Here is a 25,950-nt window from a genome sequence, read left to right as displayed (position 1 = left end):
TACTCTGAGATCCATAGGCATAACTCATATGCAAACACACAGAACAGTGCCAGGAACCAGGCAGAAGCCAGAACTAATGTTAAAATTTTACTATTAGTTGATCATGGTAACTTGGCAATCAGAACAAACGCCAGCTATAAACCTTTGATAGAACTATATCATAACTCAATGGCTAAATTGTTATTGGTATAAAATCTCAATAAATGTTGGAATTTGTTCTTTAAAATAAAAGAAATGGAGCTGGGTATGGTGGTGCATCCCCATAATCCCAACTATTCTGGAGGCTGAAACTGGATGGTAAATTGGCAGTTGACCTAGGTAACTCAGAGAGATTCCCATCTTAAAAGTTGTGGGTGTAGACAGGATTGTTCAAACTAGATGTGTTCACAAAAAGTTTGTCAAAGTTGAGTTAATATTCAAGGGGAATTCTTATTTCAGGACATATACTTTTAATTGAGTAACATAATTCCATTTAAATTTTCTTCACTAGTGTCTTTGATACTGTAAGATACAGAAAGTCTCCCAAGAATTTGACACACGATCTCACTCAGTTAAACTATAAATCTACTTTTACTGGGAGAAGTTATCTGCTGCAATACTTAGAGAACTTTCTCAAATTAAGTAACCAGAGATAACTCAAAACAAATTTATTATTATGCTAAAGCTATGAGATGCCTAAAGTACAGAAAAGGAGAGACAATATCATCAAAAAATATTTAGAAAGGCAGATGCTATTCCAAATTAGAGGAAGGACAGATACTAGTCTGGACTGGATGTCATGGCCAGCACACTTAGAAAAGATTGGTTCATGGCTGCTCCTAGGTAGGGGAGCATCTGGAGTGGTGTTGCTAAAGAGATTTTTTTTCCTGAAATTAACTAAATTACTGTACTTTTATTTTGATCTACTTTCTGAATTGGTGAGGAACAAGGACCTACTCAGATGGAACTAATCACACAGCTCTTCTGGCTCCTGTGAAGTTCTTTCTTACTATAAATTTGTGAATTGACCTGGTGTCTAAATCAGCCCCATGTGCATTTTAATTAGTCCAATACATCCAGCTGGGGCCTGATGACCTCCTAGTACTGATTAGGTGGTACAATGTAGTATGGAAGACTGCAAGATTTTCATTCACATAGACCTGGGTTCAAGTGCCAGTTCTGCTTTTCATAAGATCTGTGTTTATAAGCTAGCTCCAATTTTGCTAAACTTTATTTTACATACTAATAAACTCTGTATAATAAGCCAAGCATGGTAACACATATCTGCAGCCCTAGCACTCTGGGTGGCTAAGGCAAAAGGATTAGAAATTTGAGTGTGCCCTGGGCAATTTAGTGAGAGTCTGTCTCAAAACAAAAAATAATAAAAGGACTAGGTTGCCACTTAGTGTGAAGATCCAGGGTTTCAAATATCTATATATATCTAGACATAGATATATATAATTCCATATATATATATATATATATATATATATATTCAATCCATTTATAAGAATTGGAATATTAAATGTATGGTTTGTGAAATGTTTTCATCATTAAAGGTGAATCTCCAGGTTTTGAGAGCAGGAGGCCATGACTAGCACCCCAAAGCACACCCCACCCAAGTAATACCTTTATCTGTCATCTGCAAATGTTTACAAATGCACTGAATTATGCTTGCATCAACTTCTCCTTTGAGGAATTTTTAATTCATACTCATGATCTCTCATGTCTCTCTTAGGAGATTGCTCTGTTCCCTTAAATTGCTTGAAATCCTGAGAAAACAATCACACTGCATAGCAATGAAGTTGCAGTGCATCTGTGGAGTTTTTATCACACCCATTTAATAATTCAATTATTACTCTGCAGCAAGGTGATAATTTAAAATGGAAAAGTACACAGTAATGACTGATAGCTATGTTAATATCATTTGTTTAATTAAATTCTCAGAAAACTGCACCATTTCATCATTATCAAGCCTTTCTTTTGTTTTTGTTTTTTTTTTTTTGTTTGTTTGTTTGTTTTTTATTTTTTGACACAGGGTCTTACCATGTAGTTTAGGCTGGCCTTGAACTCACAGTGGTACTTCTGCCTCAGCCTCCCAAATGCTGGGATTACAGGCCTGAACCAACACACTCGGCCTCAACCTCTTATTTCTACATTTAAAAATATCTGATGCTAATAAAAGTAGCTGAAAAAGAAATGTAGGGTCAGTTGTGAAACAGATCCTAAGATGCTTCCTTCATGCTTGTATGAACATCACACCACTACACACACACACACACACACACACACACACACACATGTACCCTACAAGGACATCTGACAAACTTTTTTATTTTCCTAAATAGAGAGTGGAAAACTGCTGCTGGCATCTGTTGGTCTACAGAGTAGACCTGGGGATGCTGCAAAGCATCTTACAGTACACTGGAGAGTCATCATTGCAAAGAATTATCCAAAATATCAATAGTGCAAAGACCAAGAAATCCCCCTTCAAGTTCTTTCTTGAATCCCGCAACCACCCCTGTCTATAACTCAAGCATCTTTGCCTGTGTGTACACAGAGCCTCTCTCACCATTCAGTACTTGACCTATCAGAGACCCAGGAGGTCAAGAAGAAACATCTTGGAGAGCAGTCAAAAGGAAGCTTAAATTTGTTTTATCAGATTATTTTTTTCTTTTTCTTGAGACAGGGTCTCACTATGTAGTTCAGCCTGGACTTGAGCTCACTTTGTTGCCAAGGCTAGTCTCAAACTCACAACAATCCTCCTGCTTCAACCTCCCTAGTGCTGGGATTACAGGCCTGTGCCCACACCCGATTTGTTTTGTTTTTTGATACCAAGAATTAAACTCAGGACCTCGTACTTGCCAATATTTTTCTATTTTAGAACTGTCAGTACAAGAGAGGTTTTGATAAAGAAGAAGAGTCAGCCCTGGAACTATAGATATGTGAACTGAGAAGGATTTTTTGGGACTTTTTTTAATAAAAAAAATTGGAAATTTGAGGATAAAGACAAATACTCAAATCAGGTACAAAACCATTGTTTAAATGCAAGCATATAAAGTGAACTATGTACAAGTGGTTTGTTCATTAAATTTTAATGCTTAGAATATTTATAAATGTTAAGATGCTAAGGAAAAACACATTCCCATAAAAAATTCTTGAGTATTTTCTTCTATCAGCAAATAAACAAAGCACAGTTTCCATGGTCAGCAGTTTTAGGAATATGGAATCATTTGTATTTTTTTCAAATATTTGGGAAAATTAGATGGGTCACCCAACATAATTCTTTTGAATGACCTCTTGTTGCTCATAGAAAAATTTGATACAAAAACAAATCTGATTTTTTTAGGGCCTAAGTTCTAGTGCAGGAACTTCACTACTTGTTCTGTCAAACTCAGCCTTAGTTTCTTTCTTGGTGGAGAACATAAGTTTTAGAAAAAAAGAAAGAAGTTGGCAGTGTAAATCTATAACTCATAGTTGCCACTTTTGAACTATCACCTTTTTTCAGGCTTTTTTGGGGGCATTTGATTTTGAGCTGGGATATCGGTACCCACTGGAAATCCAAGAAATCCTAGAGTCAAGCCAAGTCAAATGCTAGGATGAGGCCTCATTAGCCTGCTGGGAGAAACAGTGGCCAGCACAGCTCTGCCTCGGTCCAGGGCTCTCTCCCACAAGCCATCAAGAAGCAGTATCCTGGCTGCTGCATACCTCAGAAGAGACGGAAAAGAAAGATCAGGAGCTAATGGGTCTGCAGCTACTGCCTGCCAGGGACTAAAGAAAATCTTAGACAGAAAACAATGGCATATTCCATTTCAAACTGTCATCTCATGGGTGTTCTTGGAAAACACATGGGCTCCCAAAAGAGAAAGAGGCTTCAATAAATTAAGAGGGGCTCTATTTTTAAAATTGCTACCACCTAAGATTCAGTAAAAGTAGAAGAACCAAATGACTTCCTTGTGCAGAACAGTACCAGACTCCATCCAGGCTAGAGCAGGACTGTCATAGCTGAGGACAAGGAGATCTTTTCATCTCAGTAAAAAGCCCGAGTTCTGATTTGTTGTGGTCTCCAAATGACACATAAAGTGTAATCACTGTATTAGTTATCTTAAAGATGTTAATGTATCAGAAGTAAACTTTTGAAATGAACCCCAATTTTCTTAGCCACTTTTTACTTTCTTCATTTCTTCATACAGGGGTTTTTAAAAGTTGACCTGAGGGCTTTCTTACACCCTGGCCAAGCCCATCTGGAGTTGGACATTGAGGCGACCAAAGGAACAGCTTCTCAGCCAGAGTCTTGAGCAAGCAGTTTGCTGGCACCTCCTCCAAGAACAAGTGCTCCTGGGATAACAAGGGGAAAAAAAACATGACCTGAAGTGTAAGACAGAGGGAAGGAGCTTGTGTGAGAGGCGGGTTGGGCAGAGAAGTAAGCCTGCACAACTGTAGCTACAGAAGGACCAAAAAAGAGCAGACATATAGGACTTCATTTACCCCACCCCTCTCTTGGCTGCTGCCCCAGGTTAGTGTGACCCCCACACCTGTTCCAGGTATGCTAGGCAGCAAAATCAGGGCAAGATAGAACCTCTGAGTTCACAGGAGATGCTGAGGACCCTGGTGAAGCCTGGCTGGTCCTGAACAGTTTTCACCCTGCCCCCACCCCACCCAGAGCTGGTGAATAACCCAGCCTATATTGAGACTCCGCCAAGTCTCCGGAGGTGCAGGGTGGCATTTCCACTGTGGGAAAGGCTTATGAGTGAAGCAAAAAGATATCCTGTGGATGCAGAAAAAACACGCACCTAGGGGGAAATGTGAGTTGTAAAATACATGTAAGTGGAATAAAGAACATAATAGAAAAAAATCAGTGGCAAAACAGAAGCTGCCAAGAGACAGACTGGAGAACAGGTTGTGACAACCTCCCAAGAGGAAGAGAAAATACAAAACAATAGAAAATATGACACAGAAGCTAAGAAAAAGAGGAAAGTAGAATTGCTAATATCCAGGTAATATGAATCTTGAACAAAGTAAAACATAAAAATAAAAATCATCTCTACTTTTGTATCTGTCTGAAATTCCAAATTTGATTAGAAATAGTCAAAGCAATAATGAAAATAAATTCTCCAAAGTTAAAAAGAAGAAAGAAAGATCTTAAGTGACAATAAAGACAGATAAGAGAAACCACATTCAGTATAATTTAAGAAAGTCAAAAGCAGAGCAAATTTAGTATCTTACAGAAAGAATGAGCAAAAACAATATCTAACTTTTCAACAATCATATTGATATAGGGGAATGAAACTCCCAACCTACTATGTCAGGTATGAGCTCAGGTTCTCTAAAATCGAACAATAAATTTCATAAACAGTGGAGGTTAAGAGCAGAATATATCTGTTGAGAGAAAGTAATCTTTTGTCTGAAGAGAGACAGAAGGGGTCCCCAGCAGGCTGCCAAGGACTCTGTCTTTTCCAGGGACTTTTATAGAGTAAAACCATGGATTCCAGGTGGGGGAAGACTGGGAACTCACAAGGCAGATGGCATAAGGTGGGATATGACTATGGTTAGCCAATAAGACCAATAGTTCAGGTAAAATAGATTACATTAGGGACAAATGGGGACGCGAGTCAGGTAGAAAGCAAGCATTCCTAAGGAGTAGTGATTCTTCCCTAGGGGGATGGGAACTATTTAGGCTGTCAATCCTCAAGATATGGGTGCTTTTGTATGGCCTTTTTGACTTGAGGCCTGGCCCACACTGGAGGCATCAGTTTCTCCACAGTTGCAAGGTATCTGCACTGGCTCCATTGAGGACCTAGCCCTGTCTCACTGCCTATAATATTTCTAGCTAACTCAGCACCTGCAACAATATGAGAGACAAAATAGTTGAGAAGTATTTTCACTACATTCCTTAATATACCAGTATCAAGTTACAGTATTCCCTATATGCAAAAATCGTTTTCTATGAGAAAATACAAAAATATAATTTACAACACTAATGAATTAAAGAGAAATATCACCTGATCAAATGTGATGTTATTGTTGATTTAATTATTTACTTAAATAAATGTTGATAAATTCATCCAGCAAGATGATCCCTCAGGGGTCCTTTGGCACTAAGAGATGTGGCTGCTCCAGAAGGAAAGGCAGGTAATTTTGAATCATAAGCCTCTTTACAGAAAGTAGGTTTGAGGGAGTTCTGGGAGGAGGGGCTTCATACATGCAGGAAACAACATGTTATGGATTAAAAACTGGTGGTCAATTTAACACCAGCTGAATTAAATCAGCATGGTGCTGCGTGTACATGGCCCATCTGAGGAAAATTTCTAGCATAACACGAGATGTGAAGAGGAAGAGTGGGCTTTGTGGGTTCTCCTAAGTGTTGTTGTTTGGAGCCAGTGGTTCTTCTAGAAGAGCTTGTCATGGCTAGCTTTCGCCATTCTCATTGGAAGAGCTTGGGACCTTATTGGTGAGAAGGGCTACGGTTCACTTTGGGGAAGCTCTAGTCCTTATGTTGAACATCACTTGTTGGCTCTGGAGGGTAAGATGTGTGCTGTTTAATCTCCAAAAGAAGCTTGTCACACTGGCTTCCTAGTCAGAGGAGCTTGGGACCTCCTTGTTGCTGAGGATGCCTGCAGTACTTTTCAGGGAAGCCCTGGTCCTTATTTTGAGTGTGACTTCTTGGCTCCAGTGTAGAACACTCAACCTACTAGCCCCACTTCTTCATTCTGCTGGCATAGACTTTACGGTTTCCACCTCTGACCTTTGGGCCTTCCCAGCAGATCTGTAAAACAGACTGGTGTGAGTCCTTGCCATGGGCTCTAGACTCGAGTTGGACTCGTGGGAGGCATTGTCATGGGATCTAGATCTTCAGCTGGACTCACCCAGGACATTGCTATGGGATCCAGGCCCTTGGCTTAATATTCTGGGTCTTCGGTGTTGTGGACAGGTTTCCTGAACTTTCTTGTGTTTTACTCTGGTTGACCATCATAAAATAATATTATAAACTCTGTGTCCTGATTGTAATTGTTCTCCTCAAACCCCTGACTACAATAGCATGAGAAGATGGAGCAAAGGGAACCCATCAGTGGCAAACACAGGAACACAGGGATCTGAAATCTGGGAAAGGGTCTACTTCCAGTAACCCCTAAGGAGAACCCCGTCCCTTCTTCCTACTTCCTTTTTTTCAGAAGCCAATTCCAATGCTATTAAATCCTGGTGGACCTACCTTCTCTTACTCTGGTTTCCTGGAATGGTGGCAAGAAGCTCAGGAAAGGGTAAAAGAGACTGATGCCTGCAGGATCTTTCCAGCCCAGGCCTCAAACCCCAGCAGAGCTGAGGATGGGGGAAGGTGAAGAATGGAACATGTTCATTGTATAGGACCTCTGATGCTCAATATTTGATCACTGGAGATCCTGGAGTGACCTGCAAGGGTCAACCTTGCTTTATTGTTTTATATTTTCATTATCCTCCTGGAAATCCCAGTGGGAAATGTAGACCTGTAGGAAGGAAGGTGGATTCACTGCATTTAAAATGGCAGATTGGGCTCCTCACCTTGTAAAGGGATGAGTTCTCCCCACGTAGCAGCTGAGGGAGCATATGTTCCAAGGCTGTGGAGCATGCAATGTAAAATAGAATCCAGGAGAAAAAAAATGCTGTACTATAGAGCTTACAATCTGCAGTTAATTGTGAATTCATGAACCAACAAATACTGTGTGGAAGAAGGTGCTTAAATTGCAAGAAGGCTAGAGCCTTCTAAATGCTTTCTTTTGTGCATTTTCTTTTTTTAATGAGGAAACTTTTAGGACTAAAATATAGAATGCTCAGTAGTTTTGTCTACATTATTAAATACCATATTTATTTTATAAAATTTCCATTATTGGGCCAGTGCATATTGGACAAAAATGAAAAGAAAAGCACTCAGGACCTTTAAAGAGGCATCCAGAATTAGGTCCTATTTAACCGTCAGAGTGTTCTGAGTCTTTAATTCACAGTTAAAGTACACTATATTTTACAGGATAGTATTTGGATAAAAAAAAACTCTAACTCCACTTAGGTGGATAGCCTGAGTAGGGAATTTAGCAAGATGATAATTGGATGTTATTATTTCATATATGTGCTTTTAAAAATTCCTTAGAAGCAAAGAAAAGAAGCATGCATTAGAATCAAGTCACAGCAGAGGTGATATTTAAACTGCATATTAAAGACAAGGTATTTTCACAAGACAGACCAGGTAAAGAACATTCCCAGCACATTCTCAGAAGAGGGGACCTGTGCACAGAGGCACATGACACACAAAACAACATGTCCAGGAAGCAGCACATTACACGGTGTGGCAGAGACACAACGTGCTCTGAGGAAGCAAGGAAGGATGATATGAAAAAGTGAGAGGAAGGGCCATGTCATAAGGAGCCCCTCCTATTCTCCTCTTATCATTCATGAGCTCTCCTCCAGTGAGTGAAGAGAGACTGGCTTAAACAAAAAGGGGGGGGGGTATTTCATGAGACTAGAAAATCCAGGTGTAGGCCTCCCTGATCCAGCTGTGTTGGAGGACTGTGGAGTTCTAAGCAGGCAGATGGGCGCCACCGGTTCCAGAGACCCGGCAGCCTGGCGTGAGTGCCCCACGCACATTTCCCTGAGTCCAGCTTGTTTGGGACCCCACAGCTTCTAGGTGCACTGACTTGGCGGGTCTGGGGCGCCTGCATCGGCCTCCCCATTCCTGGCTGTGCTGGGAGGACTGTGGAGTTCTAAGCAAGCAGGTGAGTGCCACTGGTTCCAGAGGCCCGGAGGACTGGCATAAGTACCCTGCTCACTTTCCCCCCAGCCCAGCTAGTTTGGGACCCTCTCTCAGCCCTGGCCAGGGAACCTAGTGACTTCTGGGTGCACTGGAGCAGGTCTCAGGAGCAGGCATCAGCCTCCCCTCTCCCAGCTGTGCTTGGCACACTGTGGAGTGCTAAGCAAGCAGGCAGGCGCCATTGGTTGCAGAGGCTGGGCTTGATCCTGGCCTGCTCCACCCCCACTGACCATCTATCAATCCAGGGGAGGGGGTGCCAGAGTCCCAGGAGCTGAAGGCATTGAAGAGGTTTTCCAACAGACCCTGAAGAAGCCTTAGAGTAGCACTCAAAACACTTGAAACACAGAAATACAGGAAAATGACAAAGTGAAAGACCAAATTACAATCTCAAACCTCCAGCCAATCCAAAGAAACCTTAGGAGCCATGTATATAGAAGAAGAAATATGCCATATACCTCAAATATCGGACATAATAGCAACTGAAATAAACAAGCAACTCCAGGAAGCTTTAAAGGAATTCAAACTAGAAATAATCTCCCAGGTAAAAGAAGAAATGATAAAAGAAATGAAACAAATGATGAGTATATCTAAAGAAAACACAGTTTAAAAATTGGAGGAACTAAACAAAAAGATAGAAACCCTAGATGAGCAAAATAAGAAACTAACAGAATATATAAACCAGATGCACAGAGATATACAGGAAATCAAAAATTCCACTGAAAGCTGTAAAAACCGTCTCAATGAAAGTGAAGATAGAATTTCAGACCTTGAAGACAAGATTGCAGCTAGTGAACAGGAAAGGAAAGATCTTTTAAAAATAACAAAGAATCAGAAAATAACAACTCAAAAACTGCAACAATGCAAGAAAAACAACATAAGATTGATAGGGATTAATGAAAAAGATGGGGACGACATAAAGTACATCAAGAGGATATTTAGAGAAATAATAGCTGAAAATTTCCCAAGCATAAGATCGGAAACTGACATCAGGATCAGTGAAGCATATAGAACTCCAAATAATCATAACCAAAATAAAACTACACCCACACATATAATAATCACCATCCCAGAAATCCAACGTAAGAATAGAATATTAAAAGCTGTCAGAGAGAAAAGACAGATCACATATAAAGGAAAACCTATCAGAATCACAGCAGACCTCTCAGCACAAATAATAAAGTCAAGGAGAGAATGGAGTGAAGTATTCCAGATCCTAGACAAAAAAGATTTCCAACCTAGACTGACATACCCTGCAAAACTGTCCTTCAAAATTGATGATGAAATAAGATACTTCCATGACAAAGACCAGCTGAAAAACTTCATGATCACCAAGCCAACCCTGCAAAAAATATTAAAAGACAGTTTAGATACAGTTAGGGAAAAAAACCACTAAGCAAAGCAGATAATTAAACAGAACAGAAAGATAAAGATTCAACAGCAGAAAGATAACATGTCAACAATAAACCAGCATATAACAGTTATAACCATTAATGTAAATGGTCTCAATGCATCAATTAAAAGAAATAGACTGGCAGAATGGATGAGGAAACAAAATCTAACCATATGCTGTCTACAAGAAACCCATCTACCCCAAAAGGATACTCACAGATTGAAAGTCAAAGGATGGAAAACAATTCTTCATGCAACAAGAATCCCCCCCAAAAAATCAGGAGTAGCCATTCTGTTTCCAGACAATATGAACTTTAAACCAATAATGATGAGAAGAGACAAAGAAAGTCACTACATACTTGTTAGAGAAAACTTAAGAGGAAGAGGTAACTATCTTAAATATATATGCACCAAATTCCAGGCCACCTTGTTATATAAAACAAGTATTAACAGAAATGAAAAATCAAATTATCAGTAACACAATTATAACAGGAGACCTTAACACATCATTGACACCAAGGGACGGATCAACCAGACAGAAAATCAGCAAAGAAATAACAGAACTGAATCACACATGTGACCAAATGGACTTGATAGACATATACAGAGTATTCCACCCAACAACATCAGAATATGCATTCTTCTCAACAGTACATGGGTCATTCTCTAAAATAGACCATATATTAGGTCACAGAACATATTAAAATAAATGCAAAAGAGTTGAAATTATCCCTTACATGTTATCAGAACATAGTGCTTTGAAATTAGAAATTAATGATAAAACATACTAAAAAAAAATCCCACAAACATATGGAAACTGAAGATCACACTCTTGAGTAATCAGTGGGTCGCAGGAGAAATTAAAGAAGAAACTAAACCATGCCTACAAGAAAATGAAAATACGAGGGCTGGGGATTTAGCTCAGCGGCATAAGCGCCTGCCTTGCAAGCAGGCAGTCATGAGTTCGATCCCTGGTACCGATAAAAAAAAGAAAAAAAAGAAACAGAATACCAATACAACTTACCAGAATCTGTGGGATGCAATGAAAGCTGTCCTCAGAGGAAAATTTATTGCACTGAGTTTCCACATCAGGAAAACAGAAGGAATACAAATAAATAACCTGATGCTAAACCTGAAACATCTAGAAAAAGAAGAGCAAGTCTAGTCCAAAGCCAAAAGAAAGGAAGAAATTACAAAGATCAGAGCAGAAATCAATGCAATACAGACTAAGAAAACAATATAGAGAATCAATGAATCAAAGAGTTGGTTCTTTGAAAGAATAAATAAAATTGATAAGCCCCTAGACAATATTATAATTATAATATAATTGAATTAACTATTATAATTGAATTAACTATAATTTTTAGCCCCTTATTTTAAAAAGGGAAGAAAGAGCTCAAAATTATGCAATAAGAAATGAAAAAGGTGAAATCACTACAGACTTGGTAGAAATACAGAAGATCAACACCTATTTCAAAAACCTCTACTCTCAAAGGTTTTGATAACACAGAAGAAATAGACAGATTCCTAAAAACATATGAACTACCAAAGCTAGATCAGAGGATGTAAAACTGCTGAATAACCTAATTTCTATTAATGAAGTTCAAAATGTAATTAAGTCCTTACCTCCAAAGAAGAGCCCAGGCCCTGACAGATTCACTGCAGAATTCTACAAGAAATACAAAGACCTAGTGCCGACACTCTCCAAACTCCTCAATGAAATTGAAAGGGAAGCAATCCTGCCTAAGTCATTCCTGGAAGCAAATATTACTCTAGTACCAAAACCTGAGAAAGACCCAACTAAAAAAGAAAAATATAGACCAATCTCCCTAATGAACACAAATGCAAAAATCCTCAATAAAATATTGGCAAATAGGATGCAGCAAATCAGCAAGAAGATTATACACCATGACCAAATGGGATTCATCCCAGGCATGCAGGGATGGTTCAACATATGTAAATCAATAAATGTAATCCACCATATCAACAAAGCCAAAAGTCAGAATCACATGATGATTTCTATAGATGCAGAAAAAGCTTTTGATAAGGTCCAACATCCATTCATGATAAGAAATTTACAGAAAATTGGAATAGATGGTCTTTACCACAATATAATAAAGGCCATTAATGACAAACCAACAGCCAGTATCATACTAAATGGCCAAAAACTGAAGGCCTTTACTTTAAAATCAGGCACAAGACAAGAATATCCTTTATCACCACTCCTATTTAATATTGTACTGGAAATACTAGCCAGAGCAATTAGACAAGAAAGAGAAATAAAAGGGTTACCCTTTTATTACATAAGAAAAAAAGAAGTTAACTCATCATTATTTGCAGATGACATGATACTCTACATAGAAGACCCCCTAAACTCCATTGAAAGACTCTTAGATATAATAAATAAATTCAGTAATGTAGCTGAATACAAAATCAATACTCAAAAATCAATAGCATTCCTATACACCAACAACAAAATCACAGAGAGAAAAATGAGAGAAGTCACATCCTTCACACTAGCAACCAAAAAAATGAAATATTTAGGAATTACTCTTATGAAAGAAGTGAAAGACCTATACAGGGAAAATTACAATACACTGAAAAAAGAAATTGAAGATGATCTCAGAAAATGGAAAGACATCCCTTGCTCATGGATAGGAAGAATAAATATTGTGAAAATGGCCATTCTCCCAAAACTCTTATACAGATTCAGTGCAATCCCAATAAAAATAACATCAACATACCTCATAGATCTAGAGAAATCACTCCTAAATTTCATCTGGAGTGAGAAGAGACCTAGAATAGCAAAGCCAGTTCTAAGCAACAAAGGCAAGGCAGAAAGCATCACAATCCCTGGCTTGAAGTTATACTACAAAGCAACCATAGTAAAATCAACATGGTACTGGAATCAAAACAGAGCCAAAGATCAATGGAATAGATTAGAAGATACAACCACAACTACAAACACACTCAACCACCTTATCTTTGATAAAGGAGCCAAACAGGTTCACTGGAAGAATGACAGTCTCTTTAATAAATGGTGTTGGAAAAACTGGCTTTCCATATACCAAAAACTAAAACTAGACCCATGCCTACCACCATGTACTAAATTAAAATCTAAATGGATAAAAGATCTAAATATTAAAACAGAAACACTAAATCCACTGGAAGACAAATTGGATAGAAACATTGAAGACATAGGGGTAGGTAGAGAATTCACGAACAGGACTCAAATCGCATTTCCCAGAATCAATACCTGGGACCACCTCTTATTAAAAAGTTTCTGCATGGCAAAAGAAATGTCCAGCATAGGCAAAAGAAAACCCACAAACTGGGAAAAAATCTTAATGAACTCTCCCTCAGACAAAGGACTTCTATCTAACACGTATAAAGAATTTTAAAAACTCAGACCCCCAAAATTCAAAGATCCAATCCAAAAATGGACATCTGAGAGGAATACACACTTCTCAGATGAAGAAATACCAATGGCAAATAAATAAATGAAAAAATGTTCATCATCATTACTCATTAGAGAAATGTAAATTAAAACCACACTGAGATTCCATCTCACTCCTGAAAGAATGGCCAGGATCAAGAAAACCATCAACAATGGTTGCTGGAGAGGCTGTGGGGGAAAAAGGAACTCTCCTGCACTGTTAGTGGGAGTGTAGACTGGTGCAACCATTGTGGAGGTCTGTCTGGAGATTTCTTAAAAAGCTGGGATTGGAAGTCCCATTTGTTCCAGCTATCCCACTTTTAGGCATATTCCAGAAGAACTGAAAGCATCATACTACAGTGATATATGTGCACCCATGTTTATAGCAGCACAATTTGTAATTATCAGATCTTGGAAACAACCCAAGTGTCCATCAACTGAGGAATGGATAAAAAAAGTTGTGGTATTTTTAAACAATGGAGTACTCCTCAGCTATAAAGAAGGATCACATTGAGATATTTATAAATAAATGGACGCAGCTTGAGACCATACTCATAAGTGAAATAAATCAATCTCGCATGTATGAATTCCGAATAGTTTCCCTATTGTAAGAAATGATTCAAATATATAAAAGTATGTGGTAATCATGATTCCCCATTAAGTGGCTTTGAAGCCTTATAAAGTTTTCACTCATTAATTGGAATGGCTTTATTCTGGGCTGTTTGATATTATTGCCTGTGATGATATGAACAGCTATTTTCAAGAAAACAAGACATCATAATAGCTAGTGCTGATTTAATATCATCTTGTTTTTAAGTTCCACCAAACTTTTGTTCTTCTGTCTCCATTGGTTTTATCATATTGTATCTTACTGAATTTTATTATATGTGATACTATAAACAAAAATTTTTATAGGCAAAGAGATAATATAGAAACCATTGTTCATTTTCCGTTAGCTGGTTCTAAATACCCTGTAATACTTTCACCTTCTTGAATGGTTTCATACTGCCTTCTTATGTTTGAAGCCATAGTATACAAAGTTATACTCAAATATTTCAAGGAAAGAGACACTGTGGTAACTACTATTAAATCGGGTTATCTTGTGGTGAAGGACTAGGTTGCTGAAATTTGCTATGCTTTGATCTGTATTGTTAGTTGTTATGTCCTCTTTTATCTCAATCTCCCTTTTTTAAAAAAAAGTATTTATTTTTATAATTATTTTAATTAAGGGGAAAAAATCAAAAAAATTAGCAGGACAATTATAGTAACTTTTTTGATTTCCTATTAACTTGATTTGAAGCCCTGTATTGCTCCCACCATCTTGTTTTGACTGATTTTACTCTGTTCTGTTCTGTTTGATAGTATCAAGTTTGAGAGGATAGGCAACTACTTTGAAGGCAATAAGATTCACTATAACGCCCATTCTGGTTTGACTATTATCTTCTTTTGAAGTCCTGGAATGTCTCCATGTTTAGGTTTTGTTGGTCTTGTTCTGTACTGTTTTGTTCAGTTTTATTATACCTAATTATACAGGCAATTCTTTTTAAGGTAGCAAGAGGCATTATGGTAACCATTGTTGATTACCTTGTATTCTGTTTTTACATCAGGTGCTATGTCCATCCTTTGTTTTGACTGACTGCTTTGTTTTGTCATATTTGGTTTTATTCTCTTCCAAAAAATTAATAAGAACTATGGGAGTAATAAAACCCAAAATGTGTAAATGTTGTTGTAAATAAGAGAGGGAAAAAAAAGTGCTCTAAAGGATACAACTGCAAGTGTGTTTAGGTGTGATAAGATAGATGACCATATTACTAAGTTTTTGTTGAGCACAACTGTTTGCAGTCTCACTGTTTGAATGCCCACTTTGTATGCTTTAATCCTGTAACTTGAACAACTATTTCTAAGATGACAATATGTAATCTATTAACTAGTGATTTCTTACTGTTTTTTTTTAAATTCTGTATTACTTGTACCCTTATATTGTTTTGTTTGTTCCTTTAAATAAAAATAAAAAATAAAAAAGAAAGGAAATCCAGGTATAGACCTCAGGTGCATGTGGATTCATGATTCAGATGGTATCAGCAGGGCTCAAGTTTTTCCTAACTTCCCGCTGGGCTGCCTTTATTGCCAGAGAGGCACTTGCCACCTCAGGCACAAACTTAAGGGAGGCATACAAAAACTCAGTAATCAAAATAGGTATTAGTTGACCACAGTAATTCTAAATAAAAATTAGTGCAAAAAAGCTGAGAGGAACAAAGTTGCACTTTTTAAAATAAAGCCAGAATCCCTTCTACCAGTTTTTCCTTTTGTTCCAGGATCCAGCATGTTTCCAATTCTAAATAAAGACAAAATCAGCAATTGGAGGCATGAATGGCTGCTGGTAGTAAGGAAGGCACAATGCTATCCCTACAATGTCGTGCTTAGAAGCTTAAACTTTGTCTCTAGGCAATGAATAACCATGGAAAAATCTTACACAAGCGACAAGAAAACAATGGCTCAGTGGAAAGAAGTGATGGGAATATTGGAGGATGGAAAGTCTGACAACAAAACTAGGAGACTCAGGCCAGGCAAGACTTGGCGAAACACAGACATAAGTGAGCACCAGCTGGATATGGTGAGGGCTGTGAGGAGGATGCAGAACTGAGAGGTAATTAAGAATGGAAAAACTGGAAATAGGGAATGAGAGGTACGAAGTTCTCATGGATAGGACTCTGGCTTGTGCTCTAACTGGTCTGACTAGTAGTACCAGTGACCAAGATTAGATTATCAGCAGTCTGATCAGTATCTCAAGAAAAGCAAGGTAGGAGGGAGATACAATTTCAGGCAATTTTTTTCTCTTTGGAAAAAAGAGAAAAATGTGACATATTTGTATAGAAATAACTATGGTGAACCAAAATCTTAATGTTAAGTCATTTTAATGGAAATGGAAAAAAATGTCATAACCAAATAATAAAAGAATGGCAATAGTGTTAAGACTGTTGAAGTTCCACTATCCAGCACATGAACAGGTTGTGAGCTCTCAAGGGAGTCTGGACTGAAGGAAGTATTAGCTTGTGTGGAGGATAACTGGAGCCCTGGGAACTACGGTCTGTGAAGGCAGTGTGTACAGAGAGAGGAGATAAGACAGGATCAAACGACTTTCATTTGGAGTTGTCTCTAACGCAAATCCTTTCTTACCTACCTTGCAACTCCAGAAGTTTCGCCTTATTTCCAATTCGGATTAAGTTACTGCAAGCGTCCTAACATAACACAGATGACATCTGCTGGCTTTAGACTTTCAGCGTACATGTTAATGTAACTAGGATGACCACTGAAAGAGCAGACAGAGCACGTAACTTCCAGGAAACTGCGTGTAGAGGGAGAAAACAGGTCCACCTGTTGGGCTTGTTTTACAGCTAATTTTTTGAGTCAGACATAAAAGATTTATAGAGTATTAGAGTTTTTCTAATAAAATTTTGGACATTCCACATAATTGAATTAGAGCATAAAAAGAAGCAGAAACAAGAAATGTTTACTAAAAAGGGGCGGGGGGCGGACTTGGGACCTGGGCCCACTGTAGTTTTCTGAGCCCTTTCATCACCACCTGCAAATTTTCACCAGTCATCTCTGGGGTCCCCTTGCAGGTGGCAACTGGAGGAAGAAAAAAAGCCATGTGTTGCTTCCCACTTGGAGGTTTCCTAAGACAGACAGACCACACACTCCCCTTCCCACTTTTAAACGAAAGCAAAGCATCTAAAACACATTTGAATATTCCATCAGGAAATGAGTGAGTCAATAACGGCCCTCAGTGTAACTTCTTGAAAGCCTAGTACAGTCTACAACAAGGAGAAAGATCACTTTCATTTGCAGCTAATGCAGGAATCATTATTTTTGTGTGTGTGAGGTTTGGTGAATTTTCAAAGTCTCTTGTTATACAAAACTTTAGCCTATTTTTAATTAAGACACCTATGTCAGTTGAAAAATGTGGCATATTTGTATAGAAATAACTATGGTGAACCAAAATCTTAATGTTAAGTCATTTTAATCACTTTTCCAGACACACTGGTAATTATTTCTGGTTGACACTGTTGAAGTGCTTTCCAGCAGCACTGAATATATTCATATTCATTGAAGTTTTCCCTCATGCAGAAAGATGAGATGCCCAGGATAATGCTGGGAATGAGCCAATCACATTTTTCATCAGTGCCTAATAATTAGCAGAAATTCATTACTCAGTGTTTGAGCTTGAACAATATCAGTTTGTAATTACTGGTAGCTTAGGGGAAGGTAAATATTTGATGTGATGCTGGTAAATCAGTTTTTAGCAATACAAGGAGTTAGCTGATCATGTATTTCTTTAGCCTTTAATAAGATTATAAGTATTAACAACAAAGGTGAGGCCCAACCCTCCCCATCTGCTGTTGTGTCTTCAGGCTGCCAACAAATAGCAGGAAAGAAAAGACGCCTGTGGAGCACTGAGCTAATGAACCCCTTGGGGACAAGCATGTCTGCTTGGGTTAAAAACGGGAAACTGCTCGTAGCAAATTCAGTACAGGAAAATTAGCTGCAGTGGCCGTATCATTGAAGTTCTATCCAGTCACAAGCCTCGGCTTTGGCCTAGTTTTCACTGAAATCTTTTTTTGGTGTTTTTTGTTTTGCTTTGATTCATTGTTTTGTTTTGTTTTGAGTCAGTGCTTGACTCAACAGACAAATTTAAACTTCTTCAGTGGTTTTTAAGTCTTAAAAATTAAGCAATATACATTTTTTTGTTTGTTTGTTTTTGTTTTTATCAGTACCAGGGATTGAACTCACGACTGCCTGTTTGCAAGGCAGGCGCTTATGCTGCTGAGCTAAATCCCCAGCCCCAGCAATATACTTTTATGTAATTACTCATAAGTAAGTTCCGTAACAGTCTCCCCTGGAATACACATGAGCCAATAGAAATGTATAGGACTCTTTAATACTCAAAATGCAAATCTCCACAAATATCTCATTTAGTGCCACCATAACTCAGCAAGATAGACAGAGGTGGTGGCACCATACCTATTTTAAGAATAAGAAAGCTGAGACTCAGGAAGGTAAAGGGACTGCCTTGAGACCACAGCTGTAGTTGTTGGTGGTGAAGTCAGGCTGAGAACACAGACAAGCTAACTCCTAGTATAGCACTTTCCTTAACACTACATTTGTTTCTGAGTCAGTGCCAAGACCAACCCAGCAGTGTTGGGCTGAGAACCACATATGACTCTAAAAGCTTTAACAAATACATCATGCAATGTTAAGGAAGAGGGTATCATGTCAGTAGCTCCCCATGACAGTTTTGTGTCAATATGGCTGTGTCGCAGGATGTCCACATATCTGCTTAAACATCATTTCTGATTAGGTCTGCGAATGTGTCAAAAAAGATTGATAAAGATTTGAATTCACAGACTGAATAAAAGAAAGCAGATAGGCTTCTCCACTGTGGGGGGCACCATCTAACTCACTGAGGGCTTGACTAAACCGTAAAGGTGGAAGAAGGTTGAATTTGTCTGCTCTCTGCCTTAATTCTTGAGCTGGGCTACAGATCTCCTGTCCTCAGGGCTCCTGGTTCTCAGGCCTTGAGACCTAGGCTGGCCTCTATACCATCAGCTTTCAACTCTCAGGTCCAGGCACTATGCCATCCGTTTTCCGGCATCTGCAGTTTGCAGAAGGCAGACCAGGGACCTCCTCAGCCTGCACAGTAATATGAGCAAAACATTACTATAAATGTCTTCTTGGATACACAGATAAGATAATGATATACAAATGCTGATGTTTTTTACCAGCTCCATTTTCTTAAAGTAACTTGATTAACACACCTCCCCAAAGCACAATCCTAAAACACACCATGTGAGTACCTGCCTAACTGTACTGGGAGCAAACCAGGGAAGGCATCAGCTTGAGAAGCAGACTTGCTTTATACACAGGGATTCTACTTGTCTCTTCTTTATATCTTATAGTGTAACTCAGCACCCAGGAAGCAAATCTCTAACCGTATGTTATATTCATGAACCTGGCTGAGAAAGGAAAGCAAAGGCAGAGAAAATAAAAGAGAGCGTATTAATCTATTCTCAAACTGCTGTCAGATTCCAGCTCTGAGAAGTTCTAGTCAAACTTTTCCTGCATTCAGAAATAATCAGAGTTCATGCTGCCCACCTCTGACCTCACGTTCAAAGCTTTCATCAACACCCTTCTCCATACTAGGATCCAGCCACGATAGATTACAATTCTTTCCAGGTAGTGTCCTGGGGTTCTCACTTCTGCACCACTAACCCTCAACATTCGTACATTTCAACCTAAAATTTTGTTTTTCCCATGTTTGAAAGATTTTGGAGGGCTGGAACTAAGTGTATTTATCTTGGTTGATATCCCAGCAAATCTAACTGGAAAAAAGATTGAACAAGAATTTTCAATCAGCACATGTGATGCTTGGAAAACTGGGTACCCTATGTATAAGACTGAAATAGATCCCCAGTTTACCCTGTCCAAAAATCATCTTCAGAAATACGATCATAATGGAAGACCAGAAATTTTGAAACTGCTAGAAGAAAACATAAGGGAAACACTTCAAAGTATAGGTGTAGGCAATCGGTCAGGAAATAATAACAAGAATCAACAAAGGAGATTATGTCAAATGTAAAATTTTGTACACAATAAAGGGACAAACTACAAAATGAAAAATATGCATTTCCATGCACTATTATGATAGTATCAATATCCAGAATATATCTCAAAAAAGTAAAACCAAAAGAACAATCTAATCAATAAATGGAAATATGAACTGAACAGATACTTTTCAAAAGTAAAATGGTCAATGATTATGAGAAAAAATTTTTGTCTCTAGCCATAAGGGAAATGCAAAGCAAAACTACATTGAGAATCCACTTTACCCCTATTAGAGTGACTATCATCCAGAGAACCTCCAAAAAGCCAATAACTGTTGAGAGTATACAGAGTAAAAGAAACACTGTTTAGGAGAATGTACATTAGTACAGCCATAGTTAAAATCATGATGGAGGTTTCTCAGAAAACCAATACAACACACTTGAGGCTCAGCTGTCCCACTCTGCATTGTATTACGAAGCACATAATTCAGCACACTATAGAGATATCTATACCCATGTTTATTATGGCACAGTTCACAACAGCAAACACAGGACCAGTGTAGGTGTCCATCAATAGATAAGTGTGTAAAGTAAATGTGTCAGCACACAAAACCAACCAACAAAAATCAACATTGTCCCTGTAGATCAATAATGAATCCTCTGAGAAAGAAATCCGGGAAACAATTTCATACACAATAGCTTTTTAAAAAATGTAAATATCTAAGAATGAACCTAACGATGGAGTATTGAAAGACCTCCGTAATGGAAATTATAAAATTCTGAAGAAGGACACTGAAGAAGGCCCTAGAAAATAGAAAGACGGGCTGGGGATTTAGCTCAGCAGGCATAAGCGCCTGCCTTGTAAGCAGGCAGTCGTGAGTTTGATCCCCGGTACCGATAAAAAGGAAAAAGACAAAAAAAAAAAAAAAGAAAATAGAAAGACATCCCTTGATCTTGGATGGGAATAACTAATATCATGAAAATGGCAATGTGAACACAATTGTAAACCAATATCTATTAAAATATCAATAATATTCTTCATATAACTAAAGAAAACAATCTTAAAATTTATATGGAATCAGAAAAGATCCATCATAGACAAATAATCTTAATCAAAAAGAATCATAATACCAGGCTTCAAGTTACACTACAAAGCCATTGTGAGAAAAATAACATGTCACTGGCAAAACAGACACTTTTGACCAAAGGACTAGAACACAAGACACAAATATGATCCCACACATCCTCAGACATTCAAATTTTGACCAAAAAAAAAGCCAAAAACATACCCTGGAAAAAAGACACCCTCTTTAACAAATGGTGGTAGGAAAACTGGGTATCCATTTAAATAATATTGAAACTGCATCCCTATCTCTCACGCTGTACCAAAATCAAATAAAGACGAATTAAAAACCTAAACAGAAAACAGAAAAACAGAAACATTGAAACTTCTAGAATACAACGTAGATGAAACATTTGAAGCTGTGGGCATAGACAAAAACCTCCTGAATGAAATGCAGATACAGAAAATAATACCAAGAATCAACAAATGGGATTATATCAAATTAAGAAACTTCTGCACTGTAAAGAAAACAATCAACACGACAAAAAGTAGCCTACAAAATGGAAGGAATTTTTTTTTTTTTTTTTTTTGTCTTTTTGAGACAGTCTCACTGTGCAGGTTAGGCAGGCCTTGAGCTCACTTTGTAGCCCAGGCTGGTTTTCAATTTGCAAGGATTGTCCTGCCTTGGCCTCCCGAGTGCTAAGATTACACAAGCATGCCATATCTCACAGCTTGAAAGTTTTTGATAACTATTTTTCTGATAGTCTAATATTTAGAATATATGAATAAATCAAAAAAATTAACCCCCTCAAAACAAATGACCTGATCAAAAAGGAACAAATGAACTCAATAGACACTTTTCAAAAGAAGAAATACAAATGACTAATAAGTATATAGAAAAAATTTACAATGTGTTTAGCCATAGGAAAATGTAAATCAAAATAACTCTGAAAAAAGAGGAGGGAAAGAAGACAAACTGGGCAATAAAGAGCGTGAGTATAATCAAAATACATTATGCATATTGAAACAAAAAATGTTGGTCAAAGAGGGAAGGTAGAAAAGAAGGATAATATGGGGAAATAATTAAAGTATGTTATGTGTATGTATAAATCTGCACAAATGAACCCCCCTGTTTTGTATAATTACTCTGCTGACATTAAAATGTAGGGGGGAAGAACACAACAAAACAATGAATGCTAGCAAGGATGCAAGGGAAAAGAAACATTGTTGGAGGGTTGCAAACTAGTATATCCGCTATACAAATTAGTATGGAGACTCCTCAAAAAACTAAAAATAGAAACACCATTTGACTCATGCACTTGCCATGACCATGCCACCTCTGGAAGTTTCAGAGGCATTCCCATGTGAGCAGTGTTGCAAACATTGTCAGTGACCTCTAAAAGATCACCCTATTCTGCTGCTTTCCTATCACTGGAAAATGTCTTATTCCTATGTCTATGTAGCTCATATTTGAATTTGATTTATCATATAAACTGTTTGACATTTGACAAATTTCATGATCATAGAAGAGTCTGGAAAAAGAAGCAAAAACTGGATCATGGTGGACCACACATGCCAAGTCAATGATCTTGAGACCATATCCTGAAAGTGGTTGACTGGAAGTCATCAAAATGAGAACATGGGAGTGTGTTTAAGTCTCTAATTTATGAATCTGACAGCATAAGACTGTGTTAGGGTTGACAGCGTACAGAAGGATTCTAAAATTATGTAGGTACATAGAGTTATAAATATATACTTTACAAAATTGTTGTTAGTCCTCTAAAATGTAAGTTTTGACACAAGCCTTTGCTTTTGGAGAGACTTCTCTCTCCTTGAAAACACTTTTTGATTATTACCTGATCCAGTAAACTTATTTCTTAAGACTTGGTTAGTTTCATTAGGAAAATTTTTCTGACTTTACCTTCCCTCTCTCCATCCTCTACAGAATGAATCAGAGTCCCATCCTCTGTAGCCCCCTAGGAGCCTGTGTGTCCCTTTCATTTTATCTGCTACATTTATGACAACCACTGGATCTTTATCTTGCCTTTTCCATGAAATATGATTGAAAGATAGAGACAGAATCGTTCAGTCGTGTTTTTTCAGTGACCCCAAGTGCGTAGCTAGGGGACCACCCTTCATATGTGTTAGCTAAATAGATGAACACCTGAAACCTGATGCTCCTGTTTTTCTACTGATTGCGATAAAAAATAAAATTAAATAAAATAAAATAAAAAATAAAATTTCTTTGGATTTGTTTCAAGAGCTGTTGTGGTATTGTGAAAGAGATGGGATTTTAGAATGGAGTTAATAGAAAGAGGGAGGAAGGGAAGAAGTGGGGTAGAGAGAGACTACAGACAGAGATGGTGATGGAATTGAGTGAGGCTGAAGAAGCCTTGCAGAATGAGTCTAATAAAAAAGAAAATTGAAAAGCTGAAGAAACAACATTTTGCTGACTGAAAATTCTTTTAAGTGTTTTGTTTTTAATTGGTTCATATTAGTGATGGAATAATGGATTTTACTGTTACATACATACAACATGATTTGAACATATACACTCCATGATTATCTCTTACCCTCCTTTTTTCTCTTCCTGACCTCTATCTTCTTCTCTAATAGCATTTCTTCTACTTTCATGTTCTCTCCAGCACCACCATCACACTGCCTAGATTCCACATATAAGAAAAATATATGAGAAAAAATGATAGTTGAATTTCTGAGTCTGGGTTTCACTTAAAATGATATTTTTTTGTTCTATTCATTTTCCCGCAAATGACATAGTTTTGTTCTTTTTTATGTATGACTGAATAATACTACATGGTATATAATTTATTTTTAAAATTATTGCATGTTCTTATATAGAATAGTGATGTTTGTTTTGTGTAACCGGTTCATGCATATAATATATCTTAATCATTTTATTCCTGTACTTCTCTCTCTGTTTCCTCTCCCTTCAATTCACGTCCCCATTTCCAAGAATCTACTTTCTAATTTCCTGTCATTTTTCTTCCTTCTTTCCTTCATTTATATTTTAAGCTTCTCATATAAGATAACATATACAGTATTTAACTTTCTGAGTCTGACTTACTTAGCTTAGCATTAGCATGACAGTCTCAAGCTTCATTTCATTTACTTTGCATATCTGAGTAAGAACAGGAGAATGGGAAAGATAGTTAAACACTGGTTTGGATTGCCTATAATGTCATTTTATTCTCTCTTAGTACAATGTCCTTTATGACTACCTTATTGCTGGTAGGGACTAATTTAAATTATTGAAAGCTTCATGTAGACTTAACTTAGAGGCAAGACTGGGGGAGACTTACCTATGAGAGCAATGAATTCACAGCTGCACACCATTTCCCATTTAATCAAAAGTTCTTGCTCCTTGGTTCAGCCTAGAGGGACTTGAATTTATGCCCCTATCAGTATGATGGAGTAAATAATATTAAAACACAATGCTGAAACAAAACTAACTGATTATGTATTTTTTGTGAAAAACAACAATTTACCAAAATACACAAAGGAAAGTATATAACAAGAAAATGATTCCAGTGCAGACAAAATTAAAACCACTTTTATAAAAATTTCCCAAAACAAAACAAATTGGGTTATTTCAATTCTACTTCTTACACTATCTACATATATCCTGAATTATCAAATGATTTGTTAGATACGATCTACAAGTGAAATTTTTCAAATAGCATAAGATTGTTTTCAGAGGGGCTGGGGATTTAGCTCAGCGGCATAAGCGCCTGCCTTGCAAGCAGGCAGTCGTGAGTTCGATCCCTGGTACCGATAAAAATGAAAAAGACCAAAAAAAAAAAAAAAAAAGATTGTTTTCAGAAAGAAATTTTGCAAGGAAAATTCAAACTATAAATCTAGAGGAAAATAAAAGATAAGTAATAGGAAGTATGAAGACAGATCTTCCTCATATGGGAAGGAGATCAAGAGATGGAGGCAGAGTGGAGGAAGAGGAGGAAAGGGGATGAAAATGGAATTAAGATATGCTATATACATACACCAACTCCACACAAGAAATGCAAACATTCTGTAGTACAAACATATACTAATAAAAAATATGTATGAGAAGAAAAAAAGAAAAAATTTGCAAGGAAAATCTCCTTCTTGGTATTCTTAAGAAATAGAACCATCAACCTAAATTGAACATGTGTTCAACTAAAAATGAAAAAACAGACTATAGATAGGATAAAACTATTAAAACTAAAAGATCCACAAGTAAGTCTACATTAACAGTAAAATATTAGTTATAATCTACAAGGACAAGTTAAACTACTGAGAAACCACATCTAAAGGAGAACTATGGATATTCTACTGGCTCTTACAGGACAGCCCAGCCTGGAGCACATTGACTCAGTAGGGTATCTGTAGGAAAGGTAGTTAACTGGTTAAAACAGTATAATAAAAATTTGCATATAGTGAAAATGCTTCTAAAGCAAAGTGCCAGAAAAAGTTAGGCAGATAGGGCAGAGGACCTGAATCATTAATCTAAAGTAAACTAATAGTTGGGACTTCAGGGAGTTAACATACCAGAGGACCCCAGTAGTTAACTTAAGTAAAAATGCTGTCAGGGCCTAGTGGAATACAATGGATGAGAAACAGGTCTTTAACCAAATGAGAGACCTTGGAGGAAGTGAATACAAAGGAAGCAGCTTACATTAAGGACATCAAAGGCCTACTACCTGCAACC

The 25,950-nt window shown here is 37.5% G+C and overlaps 1 long non-coding RNA gene across 1 annotated transcript in view; it reads right to left on the bottom strand.

The window, feature by feature from the left end:
- Positions 1–25,950, bottom strand: part of LOC134477168 (uncharacterized) — a 51,419-nt gene that overhangs the window by 14,389 nt on the left and 11,080 nt on the right. Inside the window, exons 2-3 of the long non-coding RNA XR_010049079.1 lie at positions 24,566–24,646; positions 23,819–23,907 (exon numbers count right to left, since the gene is read on the bottom strand). This is a non-coding gene — a long non-coding RNA (uncharacterized LOC134477168). The remainder of the gene's footprint in view (positions 1–23,818; positions 23,908–24,565; positions 24,647–25,950) is intronic.

Source organism: Cavia porcellus, unplaced genomic scaffold, assembly GCF_034190915.1.
Source record: "Cavia porcellus strain 051 isolate PalLab524CR breed Dunkin Hartley unplaced genomic scaffold, mCavPor4.1 scaffold_8, whole genome shotgun sequence".
NCBI classification, from domain to species: domain Eukaryota; kingdom Metazoa; phylum Chordata; class Mammalia; order Rodentia; family Caviidae; genus Cavia; species Cavia porcellus.
Note: the sequence above shows the minus strand (reverse complement) of the source record. Positions and strands in the feature narration are given on the sequence as shown.